Genomic DNA, 20,961 nt, shown 5'->3' with positions numbered 1-20,961 from the left:
GCTCAAGAAGTCTTCGGGGTGCTCGAGAGGGTGTCTGCCGTAGCACCCCTAACGAGATAGCGGCGTTTCGCGCAGTCGTTATTACAAGTCATATCAGCAAAAGCATTCACTTTCTCAGCAGCAGGCAGTGCGAGCCCAGCGGCAGCTCTACATGAAGGTATCAATAGCCCAGGAAGGCCGCCCCCATCCCGCCAGCGTACACGAGACTTCCAGGGCACCCTGGACGACATCGAGGGACTGGAATAATTGGCAATCGCCGTGTCACAGGGCTCGTTGGTCTAGGGGATAAGGTCGGCCAACTGACTCAAAGGATTGACCGTCCATTACATCTCAACGGCTATGACGAAGAATGCAGCAGACTATTGGATGTACCTGATGACAGAACTTCAAAAGCTCGAACGACAACAGAAATACAAAGAAAATTACACAAATTTCTCGAACCGATCTTTGTCCTACCGACAGAGCTGAAGAACGATTAAACGATATTTTGTACAGTCTCAGGATTAATTTTTTTATTTTATTTTATTTTTTTAAATGACATTCTCTATTAAGTTTCTCATTCCTTTTGCGCCAACAAGAAGGCTATTTCGTTTACCCTTTGCCCTCGTGTAGCAGCACTAATAGGTTGCTGACGCAAACTGAAGACACCAGCGGCTGGAAGTACATCTGGCTCTCCTATAAAAATCGCTCCCGCACAATGATGGAAGAATGTAGCGGACTTATTTTCTTTCCACAACTCCAAAAGAAGGGATTTTGTTCACTTGTACACATTTACTTCGTTGGTCAACTATCTCTTATGGAACAAACATAGCAAGGAAGCTAGCTGAAGAACGCACAAATGGCGAGCGGAAGGACGGGCTGTAGGGGAGGAAGGAGGCCCGACAAACAAAAAACCAAAAAAACGGGATATGATTCCTGCTTAGGGTGCAGGAGGTCCCGGGCTCAAATACCGGACGATCCCTAGCGGTTTGTGCAAACTGATCGCACGTCAGTGGCTGAGTCAGCGCAAAACCTCGCTGTCAATATCAAATGAATTTCTTATTCGATGTGAGCAATTGACACTCTGGTCGACGCGTGAAGGCGATTACGAAGGTTTCGGGTACAGATGGTAGCAGATGCATGTTAGTAAGTCTTGCTTAAAGTGATGAAAAAGTGTTTCCGCCCGGGATCGAACCGGGGACCTTCTGCGTGTTACGCAGACGTGATAACCGCTACACGACGGAAACTGCTTGTGTGCACTCTACTTCATAGACAACTTGTAGTGATGTTGCCATCGTAACTAAAAAATTCAATAAATGTGGTACTTGCAAACGAAGGGACATGCGCAGATCCACACACGAAGTGGCTCATTGGAGGACAATACGACATAGGCAGGAAAATACTGTTCCCGCCCGGGATCGAACCGGGGACCTTCTACGTGTGAAGCAGACGTGATAACCGCTACACTACGGAAACGACGGACACGAGGAGTCCATCCTTGTTCACTCGAACTTGCCTCAACCTTTCTCTCGTCGGCGAATGCACACACGACAGTTCTTTTGTCAGCCTGGAACCCATCACAGCCGAGGGCTCAAGAAGTCTTCGGGGTGCTCGAGAGGGTGTCTGCCGTAGCACCCCTAACGAGATAGCGGCGTTTCGCGCAGTCGTTATTGCAAGTCATATCAGCAAAAGCAATCACTTTCTCAGCAGCAGGCAGTGCGAGCCCAGCGGCAGCTCTACATGAAGGTATCAATAGCCCAGGAAGGCCGCCCCCATCCCGCCAGCGTACACGAGACTTCCAGGGCACCCTGGACGACATCGAGGGACTGGAATAATTGGCAATCGCCGTGTCACAGGGCTCGTTGGTCTAGGGGATAAGGTCGGCCAACTGACTCAAAGGATTGACCGTCCATTACATCTCAACGGCTATGACGAAGAATGCAGCAGACTATTGGATGTACCTGATGACAGAACTTCAAAAGCTCGAACGACAACAGAAATTCAAAGAAAATTACACAAATTTCTTGAACCGATCTTTGTCCTACCGACAGAGCTGAAGAACGATTAAACGATATTTTGTACAGTCTCAGGATTAATTTTTTTATTTTATTTTATTTTTTTAAATGACATTCTCTATTAAGTTTCTCATTCCTTTTGCGCCAACAAGAAGGCTATTTCGTTTACCCTTTGCCCTCGTGTAGCAGCACTAATAGGTTGCTGACGCAAACTGAAGACGCCAGCGGCTGGAAGTACACCTGGCTCTCCTATAAAATTCGCTCCCGCACAATGATGGAAGAATGTAGCGGACTTATTTTCTTTCCACAACTCCAAAAGAAGGGATTTTGTTCACTTGTACACATTTACTTCGTTGGTCAACTATCTCTTATGGAACAAACATAGCACAGAAGCTAGCCGAAGAACGCACAAATGGCGAGCGGAAGGACGGGCTGTAGGGGAGGAAGGAGGCCCGACAAAAAAAAAAAAAAAAATAAAAACGGGGTATGATTCCTGCTTAGGGTGCAGGAGGTCCCGGGCTCAAATACCGGACGAGCCCTAGCGTTTTGTGCAAACTGATCGCACGTCAGTGGCTGAGTCAGCGCAAAAAGCTCGCCGTCAATATCAAATGAATTTCTTATTCGATGTGAGCAATTGACACTCTGGTCGACGCGTGAAGGCGATTACGAAGGTTTCGGGTACAGATGGTAGCAGATGCATGTTAGTAAGTCTTGCTTAAAGTGATGAAAAAGTGTTTCCGCCCGGGATCGAACCGGGGACCTTCTGCGTGTTACGCAGACGTGATAACCGCTACACGACGGAAACTGCTTGTGTGCACTCTACTTCATAGACAACTTGTAGTGATGTTGCCATAGTAACTAAAAAATTCAATAAATGTGGTACTTGCAAACAAAGGGACATGCGCAGATCCACACACGAAGTGGCTCATTGGAGGACAATACGACATAGGCAGGAAAATACTGTTCCCGCCCGGGGTCGAACCGGAGACCGTCTACGTGTGAAGCAGACGTGATAACCGCTACACTACGGAAACGACGGACCCGAGGAGTCCATCCTTGTTCACTCGAACTTGCCTCAGCCTTTCTCTCGTCGGCGAATGCACACACGACAGTTCTTTTGTCAGCCTGGAACCCATCACAGCCGAGGGCTCAAGAAGTCTTCGGGGTGCTCGAGAGGGTGTCTGCCGTAGCACCCCTAACGAGATAGCGGCGTTTCGCGCAGTCGTTATTGCAAGTCATATCAGCAAAAGCAATCACTTTCTCAGCAGCAGGCAGTGCGAGCCCAGCGGCAGCTCTACATGAAGGTATCAATAGCCCAGGAAGGCCGCCCCCATCCCGCCAGCGTACACGAGACTTCCAGGGCACCCTGGACGACATCGAGGGACTGGAATAATTGGCAATCGCCGTGTCACAGGGCTCGTTGGTCTAGGGGATAAGGTCGGCCAACTGACTCAAAGGATTGACCGTCCATTACATCTCAACGGCTATGACGAAGAATGCAGCAGACTATTGGATGTACCTGATGACAGAACTTCAAAAGCTCGAACGACAACAGAAATACAAAGAAAATTACGCAAATTTCTTGAACCGATCTTTGTCCTACCGACAGAGCTGAAGAACGATTAAACGATATTTTGTACAGTCTCAGGATTAATTTTTTTATTTTATTTTATTTTTTTAAATGACATTCTCTATTAAGTTTCTCATTCCTTTTGCGCCAACAAGAAGGCTATTTCGTTTACCCTTTGCCCTCGTGTAGCAGCACTAATAGGTTGCTGACGCAAACTGAAGACGCCAGCGGCTGGAAGTACACCTGGCTCTCCTATAAAAATCGCTCCCGCACAATGATGGAAGAATGTAGCGGACTTATTTTCTTTCCACAACTCCAAAAGAAGGGATTTTGTTCACTTGTACACATTTACTTCGTTGGTCAACTATCTCTTATGGAACAAACATAGCAAGGAAGCTAGCCGAAGAACGCACAAATGGCGAGCGGAAGGACGGGCTGTAGGGGAGGAAGGAGGCCCGACAAACAAAAAAACAAAAAAAACGGGGTATGATTCCTGCTTAGGGTGCAGGAGGTCCCGGGCTCAAATACCGGACGAGCCCTAGCGGTTTGTGCAAACTGATCGCACGTCAGTGGCTGAGTCAGCGCAAAAAGCTCGCCGTCAATATCAAATGAATTTCTTATTCGATGTGAGCAATTGACAATCTGGTCGACGCGTGACGGCGATTACTAAGGTTTCGGGTACAGATGGTAGCAGATGCATGTTAGTAAGTCTTGCTTAAAGTGATGTAAAAGTGTTTCCACCCGGGATCGAACCGGGGACCTTCTGCGTGTTAAGCAGACGTGATAACCGCTACACGACGGAAACTGCTTGTGTGCACTCTACTTCATAGACAACTTGTAGCGATGTTGCCATCGTAACTAAAAAATTCAATAAATGTGGTACTTGCAAACGAAGGGACATGCGGCAGATCCACACACGAAGTGGCTCATTGGAGGACAATACGACATAGGCAGGAAAATACTGTTCCCGCCCGGGATCGAACCGGGGACCTTCTACGTGTGAAGCAGACGTGATAACCGCTACACTACGGAAACGACGGACCCGAGGAGTCCATCCTTGTTCACTCGAACTTGCCTCAGCCTTTCTCTCGTCGGCGAATGCACACACGACAGTTCTTTTGTCAGCCTGGAACCCATCACAGCCGAGGGCTCAAGAAGTCTTCAGGGTGCTCGAGAGGGTGTCTGCCGTAGCACCCCTAACGAGATAGCGGCGTTTCGCGCAGTCGTTATTGCAAGTCATATCAGCAAAAGCAATCACTTTCTCAGCAGCAGGCAGTGCGAGCCCAGCGGCAGCTCTACATGAAGGTATCAATAGCCCAGGAAGGCCGCCCCCATCCCGCCAGCGTACACGAGACTTCCAGGGCACCCTGGACGACATCGAGGGACTGGAATAATTGGCAATCGCCGTGTCACAGGGCTCGTTGGTCTAGGGGATAAGGTCGGCCAACTGACTCAAAGGATTGACCGTCCATTCCATCTCAACGGCTATGACGAAGAATGCAGCAGACTATTGGATGTACCTGATGACAGAACTTCAAAAGCTCGAACGACAACAGAAATACAAAGAAAATTACGCAAATTTCTTGAACCGATCTTTGTCCTACCGACAGAGCTGAAGAACGATTAAACGATATTTTGTACAGTCTCAGGATTAATTTTTTTATTTTATTTTATTTTTTTTAAATGACATTCTCTATTAAGTTTCTCATTCCTTTTGCGCCAACAAGAAGGCTATTTCGTTTACCCTTTGCCCTCGTGTAGCAGCACTAATAGGTTGCTGACGCAAACTGAAGACGCCAGCGGCCGGAAGTACACCTGGCTCTCCTATAAAAATCGCTCCCGCACAATGATGGAAGAATGTAGCGGACTTATTTTCTTTCCACAACTCCAAAAGAAGGGATTTTGTTCACTTGTACACATTTACTTCGTTGGTCAACTATCTCTTATGGAACAAACATAGCAAGGAAGCTAGCCGAAGAACGCACAAATGGCGAGCGGAAGGACGGGCTGTAGGGGAGGAAGGAGGCCCGACAAACAAAAAAACAAAAAAAACGGGGTATGATTCCTGCTTAGGGTGCAGGGGGTCCCGGGCTCAAATACCGGACGAGCCCTAGCGGTTTGTGCAAACTGATCGCACGTCAGTGGCTGAGTCAGCGCAAAAAGCTCGCCGTCAATATCAAATGAATTTCTTATTCGATGTGAGCAATTGACAATCTGGTAGACGCGTGAAGGCGATTACGAAGGTTTCGGGTACAGATGGTAGCAGATGCATGTTAGTAAGTCTTGCTTAAAGTGATGTAAAAGTGTTTCCGCCCGGGATCGAACCGGGGACCTTCTGCGTGTTAAGCAGACGTGATAACCGCTACACGACGGAAACTGCTTGCGTGCACTCTACTTCATAGACAACTTGTAGTGATGTTGCCATCGTAACTAAAAAATTCAATAAATGTGGTACTTGCAAACGAAGGGACATGCGGCAGATCCACACACGAAGTGGCTCATTGGAGGACAATACGACATAGGCAGGAAAATACTGTTCCCGCCCGGGATCGAACCGGGGACCTTCTACGTGTGAAGCAGACGCGATAACCGCTACACTACGGAAACGACGGACGCCAGGAGTCCATCCTTGTTCACTCGAACTTGCCTCAGCCTTTCTCTCGTCGGTGAATGCACACACGACAGTTCTTTTGTCAGCCTGGAACCCATCACAGCCGAGGGCTCAAGAAGTCTTCGGGGTGCTCGAGAGGGTGTCTGCCGTAGCACCCCTAACGAGATAGCGGCGTTTCGCGCAGTCGTTATTGCAAGTCATATCAGCAAAAGCAATCACTTTCTCAGCAGCAGGCAGTGCGAGCCCAGCGGCAGCTCTACATGAAGGTATCAATAGCCCAGGAAGGCCGCCCCCATCCCGCCAGCGTACACGAGACTTCCAGGGCACCCTGGACGACATCGAGGGACTGGAATAATTGGCAATCGCCGTGTCACAGGGCTCGTTGGTCTAGGGGATAAGGTCGGCCAACTGACTCAAAGGATTGACCGTCCATTACATCTCAACGGCTATGACGAAGAATGCAGCAGACTATTGGATGTACCTGATGACAGAACTTCAAAAGCTCGAACGACAACAGAAATACAAAGAAAATTACGCAAATTTCTTGAACCGATCTTTGTCCTACCGACAGAGCTGAAGAACGATTAAACGATATTTTGTACAGTCTCAGGATTAATTTTTTTATTTTATTTTATTTTTTTAAATGACATTCTCTATTAAGTTTCTCATTCCTTTTGCGCCAACAAGAAGGCTATTTCGTTTACCCTTTGCCCTCGTGTAGCAGCACTAATAGGTTGCTGACGCAAACTGAAGACGCCAGGGGCTGGAAGTACACCTGGCTCTCCTATAAAAATCGCTCCCGCACAATGATGGAAGAATGTAGCGGACTTATTTTCTTTCCACAACTCCAAAAGAAGGGATTTTGTTCACTTGTACACATTTACTTCGTTGGTCAACTATCTCTTATGGAACAAACATAGCAAGGAAGCTAGCCGAAGAACGCACAAATGGCGAGCGGAAGGACGGGCTGTAGGGGAGGAAGGAGGCCCGACAAACAAAAAAACAAAAAAAACGGGGTATGATTCCTGCTTAGGGTGCAGGAGGTCCCGGGCTCAAATACCGGACGAGCCCTAGCGGTTTGTGCAAACTGATCGCACGTCAGTGGCTGAGTCATCGCAAAAAGCTCGCCGTCAATATCAAATGAATTTCTTATTCGATGTGAGCAATTGACAATCTGGTCGACGCGTGAAGGCGATTACGAAGGTTTCGGGTACAGATGGTAGCAGATGCATGTTAGTAAGTCTTGCTTAAAGTGATGTAAAAGTGTTTCCGCCCGGGATCGAACCGGGGACCTTCTGCGTGTTAAGCAGACGTGATAACCGCTACACGACGGAAACTGCTTGTGTGCACTCTACTTCATAGACAACTTGTAGTGATGTTGCCATCGTAACTAAAAAATTCAATAAATGTGGTACTTGCAAACGAAGGGACATGCGGCAGATCCACACACGAAGTGGCTCATTGGAGGACAATACGACATAGGCAGGAAAATACTGTTCCCGCCTGGGATCGAACCGGGGACCTTCTACGTGTGAAGCAGACGTGATAACCGCTACACTACGGAAACGACGGACCTGAGGAGTCCATCCTTGTTCACTCGAACTTGCCTCAGCCTTTCTCTCGTCGGCGAATGCACACACGACAGTTCTTTTGTCAGCCTGGAACCCATCACAGCCGAGGGCTCAAGAAGTCTTCGGGGTGCTCGAGAGGGTGTCTGCCGTAGCACCCCTAACGAGATAGCGGCGTTTTGCGCAGTCGTTATTGCAAGTCATATCAGCAAAAGCAATCACTTTCTCAGCAGCAGGCAGTGCGAGCCCAGCGGCAGCTCTACATGAAGCTATCAATAGCCCAGGAAGGCCGCCCCCATCCCGCCAGCGTACACGAGACTTCCAGGGCACCCTGGACGACATCGAGGGACTGGAATAATTGGCAATCGCCGTGTCACAGGGATCGTTGGTCTAGGGGATAAGGTCGGCCAACCGACTCAAAGGATTGACCGTCCATTACATCCCAACGGCTATGACGAAGAATGCAGCAGACTATTGGATTTACCTGATGACAGAACTTCAAAAGCTCGAGCGACAACAGAAATACAAAGAAAATTACACAAATTTCTTGAACCGATCTTTGTCCTACCGACAGAGCTGAAGAACGATTAAACGATATTTTGTACAGTCTCAGGATTAATTTTTTTATTTTATTTTATTTTTTTTAAATGACATTCTCTATTAAGTTTCTCATTCCTTTTGCGCCAACAAGAAGGCTATTTCGTTTACCCTTTGCCCTCGTGTAGCAGCACTAATAGGTTGCTGACGCAAACTGAAGACGCCAGCGGCCGGAAGTACATCTGGCTCTCCTATAAAAATCGCTCCCGCACAATGATGGAAGAATGTAGCGGACTTATTTTCTTTCCACAACTCCAAAAGAAGGGATTTTGTTCACTTGTACACATTTACTTCGTTGGTCAACTATCTCTTATGGAACAAACATAGCAAGGAAGCTAGCCGAAGAACGCACAAATGGCGAGCGGAAGGACGGGCTGTAGGGGAGGAAGGAGGCCCGACAAACAAAAAAACAAAAAAAACGGGGTATGATTCCTGCTTAGGGTGCAGGAGGTCCCGGGCTCAAATACCGGACGAGCCCTAGCGGTTTGTGCAAACTGATCGCACGTCAGTGGCTGAGTCATCGCAAAAAGCTCGCCGTCAATATCAAATGAATTTCTTATTCGATGTGAGCAATTGACAATCTGGTCGACGCGTGAAGGCGATTACGAAGGTTTCGGGTACAGATGGTAGCAGATGCATGTTAGTAAGTCTTGCTTAAAGTGATGTAAAAGTGTTTCCGCCCGGGATCGAACCGGGGACCTTCTGCGTGTTAAGCAGACGTGATAACCGCTACACGACGGAAACTGCTTGTGTGCACTCTACTTCATAGACAACTTGTAGTGATGTTGCCATCGTAACTAAAAAATTCAATAAATGTGGTACTTGCAAACGAAGGGACATGCGGCAGATCCACACACGAAGTGGCTCATTGGAGGACAATACGACATAGGCAGGAAAATACTGTTCCCGCCCGGGATCGAACCGGGGACCTTCTACGTGTGAAGCAGACGTGATAACCGCTACACTACGGAAACGACGGACCTGAGGAGTCCATCCTTGTTCACTCGAACTTGCCTCAGCCTTTCTCTCGTCGGCGAATGCACACACGACAGTTCTTTTGTCAGCCTGGAACCCATCACAGCCGAGGGCTCAAGAAGTCTTCGGGGTGCTCGAGAGGGTGTCTGCCGTAGCACCCCTAACGAGATAGCGGCGTTTTGCGCAGTCGTTATTGCAAGTCATATCAGCAAAAGCAATTACTTTCTCAGCAGCAGGCAGTGCGAGCCCAGCGGCAGCTCTACATGAAGCTATCAATAGCCCAGGAAGGCCGCCCCCATCCCGCCAGCGTACACGAGACTTCCAGGGCACCCTGGACGACATCGAGGGACTGGAATAATTGGCAATCGCCGTGTCACAGGGCTCGTTGGTCTAGGGGATAAGGTCGGCCAACCGACTCAAAGGATTGACCGTCCATTACATCTCAACGGCTATGACGAAGAATGCAGCAGACTATTGGATGTACCTGATGACAGAACTTCAAAAGCTCGAGCGACAACAGAAATACAAAGAAAATTACACAAATTTCTTGAACCGATCTTTGTCCTACCGACAGAGCTGAAGAACGATTAAACGATATTTTGTACAGTCTCAGGATTAATTTTTTTATTTTATTTTATTTTTTTTAAATGACATTCTCTATTAAGTTTCTCATTCCTTTTGCGCCAACAAGAAGGCTATTTCGTTTACCCTTTGCCCTCGTGTAGCAGCACTAATAGGTTGCTGACGCAAACTGAAGACGCCAGCGGCCGGAAGTACATCTGGCTCTCCTATAAAAATCGCTCCCGCACAATGATGGAAGAATGTAGCGGACTTATTTTCTTTCCACAACTCCAAAAGAAGGGATTTTGTTCACTTGTACACATTTACTTCGTTGGTCAACTATCTCTTATGGAACAAACATAGCAAGGAAGCTAGCCGAAGAACGCACAAATGGCGAGCGGAAGGACGGGCTGTAGGGGAGGAAGGAGGCCCGACAAACAAAAAAACAAAAAAAACGGGGTATGATTCCTGCTTAGGGTGCAGGAGGTCCCGGGCTCAAATACCGGACGAGCCCTAGCGGTTTGTGCAAACTGATCGCACGTCAGTGGCTGAGTCAGCGCAAAAAGCTCGCCGTCAATATCAAATGAATTTCTTATTCGATGTGAGCAATTGACAATCTGGTCGACGCGTGAAGGCGATTACGAAGGTTTCGGGTACAGATGGTAGCAGATGCATGTTAGTAAGTCTTGCTTAAAGTGATGTAAAAGTGTTTCCGCCCGGGATCGAACCGGGGACCTTCTGCGTGTTAAGCAGACGTGATAACCGCTACACGACGGAAACTGCTTGTGTGCACTCTACTTCATAGACAACTTGTAGTGATGTTGCCATCGTAACTAAAAAATTCAATAAATGTGGTACTTGCAAACGAAGGGACATGCGGCAGATCCACACACGAAGTGGCTCATTGGAGGACAATACGACATAGGCTGGAAAATACTGTTCCCGCCCGGGATCGAACCGGGGACCTTCTACGTGTGAAGCACATTTGATAACCGCTACACTACGGAAACGACGGACCCGAGGAGTCCATCCTTGTTCACTCGAACTTGCCTCAGCCTTTCTCTCGTCGGCGAATGCACACACGACAGTTCTTTTGTCAGCCTGGAACCCATCACAGCCGAGGGCTCAAGAAGTCTTCGGGGTGCTCGAGAGGGTGTCTGCCGTAGCACCCCTAACGAGATAGCGGCGTTTCGCGCAGTCGTTATTGCAAGTCATATCAGCAAAAGCAATCACTTTCTCAGCAGCAGGCAGTGCGAGCCCATCGGCAGCTCTACATGAAGGTATCAATAGCCCAGGAAGGCCGCCCCCATCCCGCCAGCGTACACGAGACTTCCAGGGCACCCTGGACGACATCGAGGGACTGGAATAATTGGCAATCGCCGTGTCACAGGGCTCGTTGGTCTAGGGGATAAGGTCGGCCAACTGACTCAAAGGATTGACCGTCCATTACATCTCAACGGCTATGACGAAGAATGCAGCAGACTATTGGATGTACCTGATGACAGAACTTCAAAAGCTCGAACGACAACAGAAATACAAAGAAAATTACGCAAATTTCTTGAACCGATCTTTGTCCTACCGACAGAGCTGAAGAACGATTAAACGATATTTTGTACAGTCTCAGGATTAATTTTTTTATTTTATTTTATTTTTTTAAATGACATTCTCTATTAAGTTTCTCATTCCTTTTGCGCCAACAAGAAGGCTATTTCGTTTACCCTTTGCCCTCGTGTAGCAGCACTAATAGGTTGCTGACGCAAACTGAAGACGCCAGCGGCCGGAAGTACACCTGGCTCTCCTATAAAAATCGCTCCCGCACAATGATGGAAGAATGTAGCGGACTTATTTTCTTTCCACAACTCCAAAAGAAGGGATTTTGTTCACTTGTACACATTTACTTCGTTGGTCAACTATCTCTTATGGAACAAACATAGCACAGAAGCTAGCCGAAGAACGCACAAATGGCGAGCGGAAGGACGGGCTGTAGGGGAGGAAGGAGGCCCGACAAAAAAAAAATAAAAATAAAAACGGGGTATGATTCCTGCTTAGGGTGCAGGAGGTCCCGGGCTCAAATACCGGATGAGCCCTAGCGTTTTGTGCAAACTGATCGCACGTCAGTGGCTGAGTCAGCGCAAAAATCTCGCCGTCAATATCAAATGAATTTCTTATTCGATGTGAGCAATTGACACTCTGGTCGACGCGTGAAGGCGATTACGAAGGTTTCGGGTACAGATGGTAGCAGATGCATGTTAGTAAGTCTTGCTTAAAGTGATGAAAAAGTGTTTCCGCCCGGGATCGAACCGGGGACCTTCTGCGTGTTACGCAGACGTGATAACCGCTACACGACGGAAACTGCTTGTGTGCACTCTACTTCATAGACAACTTGTAGTGATGTTGCCATCGTAACTAAAAAATCCAATAAATGTGGTACTTGCAAACGAAGGGACATGCGCAGATCCACACACGAAGTGGCTCATTGGAGGACAATACGACATAGGCAGGAAAATACTGTTCCCGCCCGGGATCGAACCGGGGACCTTCTACGTGTGAAGCAGACGTGATAACCGCTACACTACGGAAACGACGGACCCGAGGAGTCCATCCTTGTTCACTCGAACTTGCCTCAGCCTTTCTCTCGTCGGCGAATGCACACACGACAGTTCTTTTGTCAGCCTGGAACCCATCACAGCCGAGGGCTCAAGAAGTCTTCGGGGTGCTCGAGAGGGTGTCTGCCGTAGCACCCCTAACGAGATAGCGGCGTTTCGCGCAGTCGTTATTGCAAGTCATATCAGCAAAAGCAATCACTTTCTCAGCAGCAGGCAGTGCGAGCCCAGCGGCAGCTCTACATGAAGGTATCAATAGCCCAGGAAGGCCGCCCCCATCCCGCCAGCGTACACGAGACTTCCAGGGCACCCTGGACGACATCGAGGGACTGGAATAATTGGCAATCGCCGTGTCACAGGGCTCGTTGGTCTAGGGGATAAGGTCGGCCAACTGACTCAAAGGATTGACCGTCCATTACATCTCAACGGCTATGACGAAGAATGCAGCAGACTATTGGATGTACCTGATGACAGAACTTCAAAAGCTCGAACGACAACAGAAATACAAAGAAAATTACGCAAATTTCTTGAACCGATCTTTGTCCTACCGACAGAGCTGAAGAACGATTAAACGATATTTTGTACAGTCTCAGGATTAATTTTTTTATTTTATTTTATTTTTTTAAATGACATTCTCTATTAAGTTTCTCATTCCTTTTGCGCCAACAAGAAGGCTATTTCGTTTACCCTTTGCCCTCGTGTAGCAGCACTAATAGGTTGCTGACGCAAACTGAAGACGCCAGCGGCCGGAAGTACACCTGGCTCTCCTATAAAAATCGCTCCCGCACAATGATGGAAGAATGTAGCGGACTTATTTTCTTTCCACAACTCCAAAAGAAGGGATTTTGTTCACTTGTACACATTTACTTCGTTGGTCAACTATCTCTTATGGAACAAACATAGCACAGAAGCTAGCCGAAGAACGCACAAATGGCGAGCGGAAGGACGGGCTGTAGGGGAGGAAGGAGGCCCGACAAAAAAAAAATAAAAATAAAAACGGGGTATGATTCCTGCTTAGGGTGCAGGAGGTCCCGGGCTCAAATACCGGATGAGCCCTAGCGTTTTGTGCAAACTGATCGCACGTCAGTGGCTGAGTCAGCGCAAAAATCTCGCCGTCAATATCAAATGAATTTCTTATTCGATGTGAGCAATTGACACTCTGGTCGACGCGTGAAGGCGATTACGAAGGTTTCGGGTACAGATGGTAGCAGATGCATGTTAGTAAGTCTTGCTTAAAGTGATGAAAAAGTGTTTCCGCCCGGGATCGAACCGGGGACCTTCTGCGTGTTACGCAGACGTGATAACCGCTACACGACGGAAACTGCTTGTGTGCACTCTACTTCATAGACAACTTGTAGTGATGTTGCCATCGTAACTAAAAAATCCAATAAATGTGGTACTTGCAAACGAAGGGACATGCGCAGATCCACACACGAAGTGGCTCATTGGAGGACAATACGACATAGGCAGGAAAATACTGTTCCCGCCCGGGATCGAACCGGGGACCTTCTACGTGTGAAGCAGACGTGATAACCGCTACACTACGGAAACGACGGACCCGAGGAGTCCATCCTTGTTCACTCGAACTTGCCTCAGCCTTTCTCTCGTCGGCGAATGCACACACGACAGTTCTTTTGTCAGCCTGGAACCCATCACAGCCGAGGGCTCAAGAAGTCTTCGGGGTGCTCGAGAGGGTGTCTGCCGTAGCACCCCTAACGAGATAGCGGCGTTTCGCGCAGTCGTTATTGCAAGTCATATCAGCAAAAGCAATCACTTTCTCAGCAGCAGGCTGTGCGAGCCCAGCGGCAGCTCTACATGAAGGTATCAATAGCCCAGGAAGGCCGCCCCCATCCCGCCAGCGTACACGAGACTTCCAGGGCACCCTGGACGACATCGAGGGACTGGAATAATTGGCAATCGCCGTGTCACAGGGCTCGTTGGTCTAGGGGATAAGGTCGGCCAACTGACTCAAAGGATTGACCGTCCATTACATCTCAACGGCTATGACGAAGAATGCAGCAGACTATTGGATGTACCTGATGACAGAACTTCAAAAGCTCGAACGACAACAGAAATACAAAGAAAATTACGCAAATTTCTTGAACCGATCTTTGTCCTACCGACAGAGCTGAAGAACGATTAAACGATATTTTGTACAGTCTCAGGATTAATTTTTTTATTTTATTTTATTTTTTTAAATGACATTCTCTATTAAGTTTCTCATTCCTTTTGCGCCAACAAGAAGGCTATTTCGTTTACCCTTTGCCCTCGTGTAGCAGCACTAATAGGTTGCTGACGCAAACTGAAGACGCCAGCGGCCGGAAGTACACCTGGCTCTCCTATAAAAATCGCTCCCGCACAATGATGGAAGAATGTAGCGGACTTATTTTCTTTCCACAACTCCAAAAGAAGGGATTTTGTTCACTTGTACACATTTACTTCGTTGGTCAACTATCTCTTATGGAACAAACATAGCACAGAAGCTAGCCGAAGAACGCACAAATGGCGAGCGGAAGGACGGGCTGTAGGGGAGGAAGGAGGCCCGACAAACAAAAAAACAAAAAAAACGGGGTATGATTCCTGCTTAGGGTGCAGGAGGTCCCGGGCTCAAATACCGGACGAGCCCTAGCGGTTTGTGCAAACTGATCGCACGTCAGCGGCTGAGTCAGCGCAAAAAGCTCGCCGTCAATATCAAATGAATTTCTTATTCGATGTGAGCAATTGACACTCTGGTCGACGCGTGAAGGCGATTACGAAGGTTTCGGGTACAGATGGTAGCAGATGCATGTTAGTAAGTCTTGCTTAAAGTGATGAAAAAGTGTTTCCGCCCGGGATCGAACCGGGGACCTTCTGCGTGTTAAGCAGACGTGATAACCGCTACACGACGGAAACTGCTTGTGTGCACTCTACTTCATAGACAACTTGTAGTGATGTTGCTATCGTAACTAAAAAATTCAATAAATGTGGTACTTGCAAACGAAGGGACATGCGCAGATCCACACACGAAGTGGCTCATTGGAGGACAATACGACATAGGCAGGAAAATACTGTTCCCGCCCGGGATCGAACCGCGGAACTTCTACGTGTGAAGCAGACGTGATAACCGCTACACTACGGAAACAACGGACCCGAGGAGTCCATCCTTGTTCACTCGAACTTGCCTCAGCCTTTCTCTCGTCGGCGAATGCACACACGACAGTTCTTTTGTCAGCCTGGAACCCATCACAGCCGAGGGCTCAAGAAGTCTTCGGGGTGCTCGAGGGGGTGTCTGCCGTAGCACCCCTAACGAGATAGCGGCGTTTCGCGCAGTCGTTATTGCAAGTCATATCAGCAAAAGCAATCACTTTCTCAGCAGCAGGCAGTGCGAGCCCAGCGGCAGCTCTACATGAAGGTATCAATAGCCCAGGAAGGCCGCCCCCATCCCGCCAGCGTACACGAGACTTCCAGGGCACCCTGGACGACATCGAGGGACTGGAATAATTGGCAATCGCCGTGTCACAGGGCTCGTTGGTCTAGGGGATAAGGTCGGCCAACTGACTCAAAGGATTGACCGTCCATTACATCTCAACGGCTATGACGAAGAATGCAGCAGACTATTGGATGTACCTGATGACAGAACTTCAAAAGCTCGAACGACAACAGAAATACAAAGAAAATTACGCAAATTTCTTGAACCGATCTTTGTCCTACCGACAGAGCTGAAGAACGATTAAACGATATTTTGTACAGTCTCAGGATTAATTTTTTTATTTTATTTTATTTTTTTAAATGACATTCTCTATTAAGTTTCTCATTCCTTTTGCGCCAACAAGAAGGCTATTTCGTTTACCCTTTGCCCTCGTGTAGCAGCACTAATAGGTTGCTGACGCAAACTGAAGACGCCAGCGGCCGGAAGTACACCTGGCTCTCCTATAAAAATCGCTCCCGCACAATGATGGAAGAATGTAGCGGACTTATTTTCTTTCCACAACTCCAAAAGAAGGGATTTTGTTCACTTGTACACATTTACTTCGTTGGTCAACTATCTCTTATGGAACAAACATAGCACAGAAGGTAGCCGAAGAAGGCACAAATGGCGAGAGGAAGGACGGGCTGAAGGGGAGGAAGGAGGCCCGACAAAAAAAAAAAAAAATATATAAAAACGGGGTATGATTCCTGCTTAGGGTGCAGGAGGTCCCGGGCTCAAATACCGGACGAGCCCTAGCGGTTTGTGCAAACTGATCGCACGTCAGTGGCTGAGTCAGCGCAAAAAGCTCGCCGTCAATATCAAATGAATTTCTTATTCGATGTGAGCAATTGACACTCTGGTCGACGCGTGAAGGCGATTACGAAGGTTTCGGGTACAGATGGTAGCAGATGCATGTTAGTAAGTCTTGCTTAAAGTGATGAAAAAGTGTTTCCGCCCGGGATCGAACCGGGGACCTTCTGCGTGTTAAGCAGATGTAATAACCGCTACACGACGGAAACTGCTTGTGTGCACTCTACTTCATAGACAACTTGTAGTGATGTTGCTATCGTAACTAAAAAATTCAATAAATGTGGTACTTGCAAACGAAGGGACATGCGCAGATCCACACACGAAGTGGCTCATTGGAGGACAATACGACATAGGCAGGAAAATACTGTTCCCGCCCGGGATCGAACCGGGGACCTTCTACGTGTGAAGCAGACGTGATAACCGCTACACTACGGAAACGACGGACCCGAGGAGTCCATCCTTGTTCACTCGAACTTGCCTCAGCCTTTCTCTCGTCGGCGAATGCACACACGACAGTTCTTTTGTCAGCCTGGAACCCATCACAGCCGAGGGCTCAAGAAGTCTTCGGGGTGCTCGAGGGGGTGTCTGCCGTAGCACCCCTAACGAGATAGCGGCGTTTCGCGCAGTCGTTATTGCAAGTCATATCAGCAAAAGCAATCACTTTCTCAGCAGCAGGCAGTGCGAGCCCAGCGGCAGCTCTACATGAAGGTATCAATAGCCCAGGAAGGCCGCCCCCATCCCGCCAGCGTACACGAGACTTCCAGGGCACCCTGGACGACATCGAGGGACTGGAATAATTGGCAATCGCCGTGTCACAGGGCTCGTTGGTCTAGGGGATAAGGTCGGCCAACTGACTCAAAGGATTGACCGTCCATTACATCTCAACGGCTATGACGAAGAATGCAGCAGACTATTGGATGTACCTGATGACAGAACTTCAAAAGCTCGAACGACAACAGAAATACAAAGAAAATTACGCAAATTTCTTGAACCGATCTTTGTCCTACCGACAGAGCTGAAGAACGATTAAACGATATTTTGTACAGTCTCAGGATTAATTTTTTTATTTTATTTTATTTTTTTAAATGACATTCTCTATTAAGTTTCTCATTCCTTTTGCGCCAACAAGAAGGCTATTTCGTTTACCCTTTGCCCTCGTGTAGCAGCACTAATAGGTTGCTGACGCAAACTGAAGACGCCAGCGGCCGGAAGTACACCTGGCTCTCCTATAAAAATCGCTCCCGCACAATGATGGAAGAATGTAGCGGACTTATTTTCTTTCCACAACTCCAAAAGAAGGGATTTTGTTCACTTGTACACATTTACTTCGTTGGTCAACTATCTCTTATGGAACAAACATAGCACAGAAGGTAGCCGAAGAAGGCACAAATGGCGAGAGGAAGGACGGGCTGAAGGGGAGGAAGGAGGCCCGACAAAAAAAAAAAAAAATATATAAAAACGGGGTATGATTCCTGCTTAGGGTGCAGGAGGTCCCGGGCTCAAATACCGGACGAGCCCTAGCGGTTTGTGCAAACTGATCGCACGTCAGTGGCTGAGTCAGCGCAAAAAGCTCGCCGTCAATATCAAATGAATTTCTTATTCGATGTGAGCAATTGACACTCTGGTCGACGCGTGAAGGCGATTACGAAGGTTTCGGGTACAGATGGTAGCAGATGCATGTTAGTAAGTCTTGCTTAAAGTGATGAAAAAGTGTTTCCGCCCGGGATCGAACCGGGGACCTTCTGCGTGTTAAGCAGACGTGATAACCGCTACACGACGGAAACTGCTTGTGTGCACTCTACTTCATAGACAACTTGTAGTGATGTTGCTATCGTAACTAAAAAATTCAATAAATGTGGTACTTGCAAACGAAGGGACATGCGCAGATCCACACACGAAGTGGCTCATTGGAGGACAATACGACATAGGCAGGAAAATACTGTTCCCGCCCGGGATCGAACCGGGGACCTTCTACGTGTGAAGCAGACGTGATAACCGCTACACTACGGAAACGACGGACCCGAGGAGTCCATCCTTGTTCACTCGAACTTGCCTCAGCCTTTCTCTCGTCGGCGAATGCACACACGACAGTTCTTTTGTCAGCCTGGAACCCATCACAGCCGAGGGCTCAAGAAGTCTTCGGGGTGCTCGAGAGGGTGTCTGCCGTAGCACCCCTAACGAGATAGCGGCGTTTCGCGCAGTCGTTATTGCAAGTCATATCAGCAAAAGCAATTACTTTCTCAGCAGCAGGCAGTGCGAGCCCAGCGGCAGAACAAACATAGCACAGAAGCTAGCCGAAGAAGGCACAAATGGCGAGCGGAAGGACGGGCTGTAGGGGAGGAAGGAGGCCCGACAAAAAAAAAAAAACAAAAAAAAACGTGGTATGATTCCTGCTTAGGGTGCAGGAGGTCCCGGGCTCAAATACCGGACGAGCCCTAGCGGTTTGTGCAAACTGATCGCACGTCAGTGGCTGAGTCAGCGCAAAAAGCTCGCCGTCAATATCAAATGAATTTCTTATTCGATGTGAGCAATTGACACTCTGGTCGACGCGTGAAGGCGATTACGAAGGTTTCGGGTACAGATGGTAGCAGATGCGTGTTAGTAAGTCTTGCTTAAAGTGATGAAAAAGTGTTTCCGCCCGGGATCGAACCGGGGACCTTCTGCGTGTTAAGCAGACGTGATAACCGCTACACGACGGAAACTGCTTGTGTGCACTCTACTTCATAGACAACTTGTAGTGATGTTGCTATCGTAACTAAAAAATTCAATAAATGTGGTACTTGCAAACGAAGGGACATGCGCAGATCCACACACGAAGTGGCTCATTGGAGGACAATACGACATAGGCAGGAAAATACTGTTCCCGCCCGGGATCGAACCGGGGACCTTCTACGTGTGAAGCAGACGTGATAACCGCTACACTACGGAAACGACGGACCCGAGGAGTCCATCCTTGTTCACTCGAACTTGCCTCAGCCTTTCTCTCGTCGGCGAATGCACACACGACAGATCTTTTGTCAGCCTGGAACCCATCACAGCCGAGGGCTCAAGAAGTCTTCGGGGTGCTCGAGAGGGTGTCTGCCGTAGCACCCCTAACGAGATAGCGGCGTTTCGCGCAGTCGTTATTGCAAGTCATATCAGCAAAAGCAATCACTTTCTCAGCAGCAGGCAGTGCGAGCCCAGCGGCAGAACAAACATAGCACAGAAGCTAGCCGAAGAAGGCACAAATGGCGAGCGGAAGGACGGGCTGTAGGGGAGGAAGGAGGCCCGACAAAAAAAAAAACAAAAAAAACGTGGTATGATTCCTGCTTAGGGTGCAGGAGGTCCCGGGCTCAAATACCGGACGAGCCCTAGCGGTTTGTGCAAACTGATCGCACGTCAGTGGCTGAGTCAGCGCAAAAAGCTCGCCGTCAATATCAAATGAATTTCTTATTCGATGTGAGCAATTGACACTCTGGTCGACGCGTGAAGGCGATTACGAAGGTTTCGGGTACAGATGGTAGCAGATGCGTGTTAGTAAGTCTTGCTTAAAGTGATGAAAAAGTGTTTCCGCCCGGGATCGAACCGGGGACCTTCTGCGTGTTAAGCAGACGTGATAACCGCTACACGACGGAAACTGCTTGTGTGCACTCTACTTCATAGACAACTTGTAGTGATGTTGCTATCGTAACTAAAAAATTCAATAAATGTGGTACTTGCAAACGAAGGGACATGCGCAGATCCACACACGAAGTGGCTCATTGGAGGACAATACGACATAGGCAGGAAAATACTGTTCCCGCCCGGGATCGAACCGGGGACCTTCTACGTGTGAAGCAGACGTGATAACCGCTACACTACGGAAACGACGGACCCGAGGAGTCCATCCTTGTTCACTCGAACTTGCCTCAGCCTTTCTCTCGTCGGCGAATGCACACACGACAGATCTTTTGTCAGCCTGGAACCCATCACAGCCGAGGGCTCAAGAAGTCTTCGGGGTGCTCGAGAGGGTGTCTGCCGTAGCACCCCTAACGAGATAGCGGCGTTTCGCGCAGTCGTTATTGCAAGTCATATCAGCAAAAGCAATCACTTTCTCAGCAGCAGGCAGTGCGAGCCCAGCGGCAGAACAAACATAGCACAGAAGCTAGCCGAAGAAGGCACAAATGGCGAGCGGAAGGACGGGCTGTAGGGGAGGAAGGAGGCCCGACAAAAAAAAAAACAAAAAAAACGTGGTATGATTCCTGC

General features: G+C 48.4%; 27 non-coding genes across 27 annotated transcripts; all 27 read right to left on the bottom strand.

The window, feature by feature from the left end:
- Positions 1-1,153: 1,153 nt before the first annotated feature.
- Trnav-aac lies at positions 1,154-1,226 on the bottom strand. The gene has a single exon. It is a non-coding gene; the product is annotated as a tRNA-Val (tRNA).
- A 156-nt stretch (positions 1,227-1,382) lies between these two features.
- Trnav-cac lies at positions 1,383-1,455 on the bottom strand. The gene has a single exon. It is a non-coding gene; the product is annotated as a tRNA-Val (tRNA).
- Positions 1,456-2,726: 1,271 nt separating this feature from the next.
- Trnav-aac lies at positions 2,727-2,799 on the bottom strand. Its single transcript has one exon. It is a non-coding gene; the product is annotated as a tRNA-Val (tRNA).
- Positions 2,800-2,955: 156 nt separating this feature from the next.
- On the bottom strand, positions 2,956-3,028 carry Trnav-cac. The gene has a single exon. It is a non-coding gene; the product is annotated as a tRNA-Val (tRNA).
- A 1,268-nt stretch (positions 3,029-4,296) lies between these two features.
- Positions 4,297-4,369, bottom strand: Trnav-aac. The gene has a single exon. It is a non-coding gene; the product is annotated as a tRNA-Val (tRNA).
- A 157-nt stretch (positions 4,370-4,526) lies between these two features.
- On the bottom strand, positions 4,527-4,599 carry Trnav-cac. The gene has a single exon. It is a non-coding gene; the product is annotated as a tRNA-Val (tRNA).
- Positions 4,600-5,868: 1,269 nt separating this feature from the next.
- Trnav-aac lies at positions 5,869-5,941 on the bottom strand. Its single transcript has one exon. It is a non-coding gene; the product is annotated as a tRNA-Val (tRNA).
- Positions 5,942-6,098: 157 nt separating this feature from the next.
- On the bottom strand, positions 6,099-6,171 carry Trnav-cac. Its single transcript has one exon. It is a non-coding gene; the product is annotated as a tRNA-Val (tRNA).
- A 1,268-nt stretch (positions 6,172-7,439) lies between these two features.
- On the bottom strand, positions 7,440-7,512 carry Trnav-aac. The gene has a single exon. It is a non-coding gene; the product is annotated as a tRNA-Val (tRNA).
- Positions 7,513-7,669: 157 nt separating this feature from the next.
- Positions 7,670-7,742, bottom strand: Trnav-cac. Its single transcript has one exon. It is a non-coding gene; the product is annotated as a tRNA-Val (tRNA).
- Positions 7,743-9,011: 1,269 nt separating this feature from the next.
- Positions 9,012-9,084, bottom strand: Trnav-aac. Its single transcript has one exon. It is a non-coding gene; the product is annotated as a tRNA-Val (tRNA).
- Positions 9,085-9,241: 157 nt separating this feature from the next.
- Positions 9,242-9,314, bottom strand: Trnav-cac. The gene has a single exon. It is a non-coding gene; the product is annotated as a tRNA-Val (tRNA).
- Positions 9,315-10,583: 1,269 nt separating this feature from the next.
- Trnav-aac lies at positions 10,584-10,656 on the bottom strand. The gene has a single exon. It is a non-coding gene; the product is annotated as a tRNA-Val (tRNA).
- A 1,500-nt stretch (positions 10,657-12,156) lies between these two features.
- Trnav-aac lies at positions 12,157-12,229 on the bottom strand. Its single transcript has one exon. It is a non-coding gene; the product is annotated as a tRNA-Val (tRNA).
- A 156-nt stretch (positions 12,230-12,385) lies between these two features.
- Trnav-cac lies at positions 12,386-12,458 on the bottom strand. Its single transcript has one exon. It is a non-coding gene; the product is annotated as a tRNA-Val (tRNA).
- A 1,270-nt stretch (positions 12,459-13,728) lies between these two features.
- On the bottom strand, positions 13,729-13,801 carry Trnav-aac. Its single transcript has one exon. It is a non-coding gene; the product is annotated as a tRNA-Val (tRNA).
- A 156-nt stretch (positions 13,802-13,957) lies between these two features.
- Trnav-cac lies at positions 13,958-14,030 on the bottom strand. Its single transcript has one exon. It is a non-coding gene; the product is annotated as a tRNA-Val (tRNA).
- A 1,268-nt stretch (positions 14,031-15,298) lies between these two features.
- Trnav-aac lies at positions 15,299-15,371 on the bottom strand. Its single transcript has one exon. It is a non-coding gene; the product is annotated as a tRNA-Val (tRNA).
- A 156-nt stretch (positions 15,372-15,527) lies between these two features.
- Trnav-cac lies at positions 15,528-15,600 on the bottom strand. Its single transcript has one exon. It is a non-coding gene; the product is annotated as a tRNA-Val (tRNA).
- Positions 15,601-16,873: 1,273 nt separating this feature from the next.
- Positions 16,874-16,946, bottom strand: Trnav-aac. Its single transcript has one exon. It is a non-coding gene; the product is annotated as a tRNA-Val (tRNA).
- Positions 16,947-17,102: 156 nt separating this feature from the next.
- Positions 17,103-17,175, bottom strand: Trnav-cac. The gene has a single exon. It is a non-coding gene; the product is annotated as a tRNA-Val (tRNA).
- Positions 17,176-18,448: 1,273 nt separating this feature from the next.
- Trnav-aac lies at positions 18,449-18,521 on the bottom strand. Its single transcript has one exon. It is a non-coding gene; the product is annotated as a tRNA-Val (tRNA).
- Positions 18,522-18,677: 156 nt separating this feature from the next.
- Positions 18,678-18,750, bottom strand: Trnav-cac. Its single transcript has one exon. It is a non-coding gene; the product is annotated as a tRNA-Val (tRNA).
- A 616-nt stretch (positions 18,751-19,366) lies between these two features.
- On the bottom strand, positions 19,367-19,439 carry Trnav-aac. The gene has a single exon. It is a non-coding gene; the product is annotated as a tRNA-Val (tRNA).
- Positions 19,440-19,595: 156 nt separating this feature from the next.
- Trnav-cac lies at positions 19,596-19,668 on the bottom strand. The gene has a single exon. It is a non-coding gene; the product is annotated as a tRNA-Val (tRNA).
- A 613-nt stretch (positions 19,669-20,281) lies between these two features.
- Trnav-aac lies at positions 20,282-20,354 on the bottom strand. The gene has a single exon. It is a non-coding gene; the product is annotated as a tRNA-Val (tRNA).
- A 156-nt stretch (positions 20,355-20,510) lies between these two features.
- On the bottom strand, positions 20,511-20,583 carry Trnav-cac. The gene has a single exon. It is a non-coding gene; the product is annotated as a tRNA-Val (tRNA).
- Between the last annotated feature and the right edge of the window lie 378 nt (positions 20,584-20,961).

The sequence above is a fragment of the Schistocerca americana genome, unplaced genomic scaffold (genome assembly GCF_021461395.2).
Source record: "Schistocerca americana isolate TAMUIC-IGC-003095 unplaced genomic scaffold, iqSchAmer2.1 HiC_scaffold_249, whole genome shotgun sequence".
Lineage (NCBI taxonomy): Eukaryota > Metazoa > Arthropoda > Insecta > Orthoptera > Acrididae > Schistocerca > Schistocerca americana.
Note: the sequence above shows the minus strand (reverse complement) of the source record. Positions and strands in the feature narration are given on the sequence as shown.